Genomic DNA, 4,931 nt, shown 5'->3' with positions numbered 1-4,931 from the left:
TGCTTTTGTTCCTCTGATGAGAATAAACCATTCTGTTTGATTTGGTGGCATACCCACAAACATTTCAAATTCTTAACCATCCAGGCGAGAAGAACGTCTACCTCATAGTTTTGAGTTAGCCGAATGAATCTTTACCCATTTACTTCAACTAAAAAAACAAGTTTGTGCCATTCACTGTTTTAGTGATTAATGATCTTCTGAACTTTCCCCTCTCAGGCCTTCCCTGCTTCAAATACATTCTTTCTTCCCCTGCCCCTCCATCCTCATGATGTTGACATAAAAACTGATTGCACCACCTCCAAGTCTAACTCAGTTTATCCCAGGACTTCAAACATGTGGAATTCCATACCTTACCTTGCTCCTACAATCCACAGACTTTTAGTACTCGAGCTTGGTATTATCCAATGTCAACTTCTTAATTCACCCCGTCTTCTCTCTTAAACCTGTTTACGGTATACTCTTTGGACCTTGATTCTTCATTTAGGTTGCTCAATTAAAAAAGAAGTGTGCTGTTGAAGAAACTGCACCCATTCTCAAAGCTAATGTGAAAATACTGTTTGAAAAAAAAAATTGGATTGAAGAAACAAAAATGCAAAATGCTGGAAATCGCTATGGATCAGACCGATCTGTTGAGAGAACAGACAAGGTAACATTTTAGGTATGGACTGTTCACACCCAAAATGATAAGTTGCTTATTTTTTCCATAGATGCTGATTGACCTGTAGTGTGTTTCCAGCATTTTCTGTCTTTTTTTCACTCTTTCTCTCTCAGATTTCCAGCATCTGCAGATTTTCTTTGTTTGCTTTTATTTTAAACCAAAGAGGTTATGGAGCTTCTCCTTCGTCAGAGGGCAGGCAGAATGAGGAGAAATATCCATTAAAAGATTTGGGGAACTTTGTAGTGTATCATCCTGGCATGATACAAATTTGTTCAAAAATGCATTTCTTATCTTTCAATTGACATAAGACTTATACCATAAAAGCATTGTGGTACTTATTGGTTTAATTTTATGAAAAAAAATTAAAAATCAAGATGGTTATAAATATAAATAAATCACCATTGTGTAATTTATTCATATGTAATTCAGTTGCCTACACCCTAAGCTCTGGAATACCCTCCCTACGCCTCTCTACCTTACTTCCCTTCTTTAAGACACTCCTTGAAACCTACTTCTTTGACCAAGCTTTTGGTCATCTGACCTAATAACTTATTCTGTGGCTTGGTTTCATATTTTGTTTTATAATGCTCCTATGCAGTGTCTTGGTACATTTTATTATGTTAAAGGTGCTTTCTAAATATAAGTTATTATAGCTCCCTAACAGTCATCTATATGATGATCTCCATCAATAATCACACTCCCACTTCACCCATTATTAGGTGCAAGCAGCAGGGCCTCAGATTGATTGATTCAGTCTAAAATCTGTGCACAATAGTGTCTGATATTGATTGATTCAGTCTAAAGGAAGTGTGGAAGAAATGTTTGTCTGGAAGCCAGATGTTGAAGGATTCAGGTATGTGGCGATCATCAAGTTTGTTTATTGTCAAAGCTTCAGTGAACTACTTTGTACTGAGATATGTGCTCATGATGTACGTGGAATCTGTTAGGAATGTGTCCTTCCTGACAACTCAAAATGCACTGAAGATAGTACAACTTGAAACAAGCTGCACAAATTGCTTCCCTCCCTCTGACTGTTGGAGGGTTTGCAGTCTTAAGGACACACTACTACATACACTGCGATCCTTTCCACGCCTTTTGTATCAGGTCCAAGAGACCATTTGAGCAGCAATGGGATTGGTAGTGCCCCTTACCTGCTCAACCTTCTATCAAGGAATACAGGACTTCCCAAACCATGTAAGCTTGCATGGTTCTTGCAACTCGCAGCAATAAGATGCTACGTCAAATGTACGAAATTCCAATAATGCACTTACCATTCTGAAGGATGAATGCACAGGTTGTACCTTGGAAAGCAACATAAATCTGTACATTAGTCATAGGATTTTATTGTTACTAACTCCTGGGGAAGGGGCGACCTCCCTACTCTCTGGAACCAACCCAAAAGTAGGAATGTTGTATGACAACCATTCCAAGCCCCTCTCAATCTTCCCCAACATTTGACCATTTACACCCCTTGCCCCGCAACCTCTACAGACCCTGTATATGGAAGGCTGGGATGTGTCTGCGAAAACAGAACTGTCTAATATGCATTACATAAGTGCCGTGATATTAATAACTATACTCCAATATAATTCTATGACCCTGTAAACCACATAAAAGCAGGAGCCTCATGACTAAACTGCCAATGTACATACTTATAACATATTAATTTAATGTAAAATTTCAGCCATTCTTCATTGTAGATTCTTTGCTTGTTGTAAACTCTTAAGATAAAAGCGGGTAAGAGAGTAAAAATTTAACTACAGACAGATCTATGATCTTGTTCTCATTAAGTAGCTCAATTCAGAGCTACTGCAATTCATTCAAGTGAAATAAGCAACTCTTAATGATGGATAGCTCAGGGATCTGGGTGCTTAGGTGTTTAAACTCTGAATGACTTAAGCTAATGAACTTGGAAAAATTGAATAAACCAATGATCTAGCATTGTTCCTCAGGCATCGATCACTCTGTATAGCTACTCTTGGTGTAGGAGGTTGGACATCAATGGGTCAACCTGTCCACTTGGCAGAAACTAGGTGGGCAGTTAAGATGACCTGTGGTACTTATGCACACTGACGTCTTCAAATATCTTGCAATTTTAACCTGATCTTCTGAGCCATTGAGAGGGACACCTGACAGAAACTAACCAGACTGTGATGGAAACCACACCTGCCAATTGGAAAATATTAATTTCATCATATGGAACATTATTTGAACGCTTACTGGACATTGAACACAACTTTTTTAAGAGACCACAGAACAATGGCTGAAAATATGGTTGCACATTTGCATTCTGAAAGACAGTTGCATGGAAAGACAATGGAAGTACTCCCTGATCCAATTAGCCAGATGGGTTTTGTCAATAGTGACGATCAAAAGGGCGGCACAGTGGTGCAGTGGTTAGCACCGCAGTCTCACAGCTCCAGTGACCCGGGTTCAATTCTGGGTACTGCCTGTGTGGAGTTTGCAAGTTCTCCCTGTGTCTGCGTGGGTTTCCTCCGGGTGCTCCGGTTTCCTCCCACATGCCAAAGACTTGCTGGTTGATAGGTTAATTGGCCATTATAAATTGCCCCTAGTATAGGTAGGTGGTAGGGAAATATAAGGACAGGTGGGGATGTGGTAGGAATATGGAATTAGTGTAGGATTAGTATAAATGGGTGGTTGATGGTCGGCACAGACTCGGTGGGCCGAAGGGCCTGTTTCAGTGCTGTATCTCTAAACTAAAAACTAAAAGACATTGAGAGTAATTTACTTATTTAGAGATACAGCACTGAAACAGGCCCTTCAGCCCACCGAGTCTGTACCAACCAACAACCACTCATTTATACTAATCCTACATAAATCCCATATTCCTACCACATCCCCTCAATTCCCCTACCACCTACCTACACTAGGGGCAATTTACAACGGCCAATTTACCTATCAACCTGCAAGTCTTTGGCTGTTGGAGGAAACCGGAGCACCCAGCGGAAACCCACGCGGTCACAGGGAAAACTTGCAAACTCCGCACAGGCAGTACCCAGAATCAAACCCGGGTCACTGGAGCTGTGAAGCTGCGGTGCTAACAACTGTGCCACTGTGCCGCCTGTATAAGAGCCCGCATTCCACACACCCACCCCCCCCCCCCCCCACCCTGCCGCACTGAGTGTCTAGAAAGCTTGGAGGAATCCACAAACCTCGCAGGAGAGGCTGTTTCAAACAGGGAGCTAGTCACTGACTAACCTGCTGGCCAACCTGGGGGTTTTTGAATTGTGCCTGACACAGAAAGAAAGAGACTGCAATTGAACTTCAAGAAGCGAGCACTCCCTCTCACTGTCTCTCTCATGCAAAGTTCCAGGGACCCACGGATGTAACTTAAGCCTCAAGACAGAAGACCAGCGAAACAAGTTTGAAAGTGTGCACCGGGTCCCAATGAGAACTGCAAGACTTAACTACAATCAAAGACTTCACATCCAACCCAAAACCAGTAACTGAACTCGATCTATTTCTTCAAACCTTTCCCCTTTAATTCTTTCTCCTCCTCTGTCTCTATTTACTTGTGTGTGTTATCGCGTATGCATGCTAACGTGGTCATGTTGTGTAATTTTTAGTAGTTTTAACTGAATTAGAGTTTTAAGGATAATAAACTTATACCTTTCTTGCTTAAATATGAGAAAATCTGTCTGGTTGATTTCTTTGCAATTACAATCAGAGAGCAGTAAGCAAGGACTCACTGAGGGGAAGCTACAAATATTGTGTTTTAAAAGTTAAACCCTGTTATGGCCAAACCAGGAAAAGGCTGAGAGGGGAGCCCTGGACCCCTTCCTCACCTGGTCGTAACAGGATCCTTCTTTAAATATGCAAACAGAGCTCTGATGACAGCATCAGGGCCCAACTGCAATTTTAACCAGAGGCCAGCACTGGATAAGTTGTGGTGGCTTCCCTGCCATGCCAACTACAGCTGCAGGAGCCACAGCAAGAGGAGGTCAGACTTTCTACTACCTGACATCCTACCTTCACCTGACAGCCAGCTGCTACTTCTCTCCAGGTTTGGGTGGTAGACTGAAGGGGTCTCAAATCCTGAGGCCCTTAACGGTTTGTATTCCACCTTAGCACCTGCCCACGTAACTCCCACTCAAAGCCAAAATTAGGCATTAAGTGCTGGAAGGTGATTTGATTGCTGATCCCAGTTCTCTCCTCACCCACTCAATATCCTCTATTCCAAGCATAGGGTCACTTCCAATTGCTGCCATTGTTGAGATCAGCTAACGTAATCCAGTCCTGAGATTGAATCTGA

The 4,931-nt window shown here is 42.0% G+C and overlaps 1 protein-coding gene across 1 annotated transcript in view; it reads right to left on the bottom strand.

Annotated features, from left to right (window-relative positions):
* pappaa (pregnancy-associated plasma protein A, pappalysin 1a) overlaps nucleotides 1–4,931 on the bottom strand; it is a 316,273-nt gene that overhangs the window by 26,957 nt on the left and 284,385 nt on the right. The gene's annotated exons all lie outside the window — the stretch shown is intronic.

Source organism: Heterodontus francisci, chromosome 32 (assembly GCF_036365525.1).
Source record: "Heterodontus francisci isolate sHetFra1 chromosome 32, sHetFra1.hap1, whole genome shotgun sequence".
Lineage (NCBI taxonomy): Eukaryota > Metazoa > Chordata > Chondrichthyes > Heterodontiformes > Heterodontidae > Heterodontus > Heterodontus francisci.
Note: the sequence above shows the minus strand (reverse complement) of the source record. Positions and strands in the feature narration are given on the sequence as shown.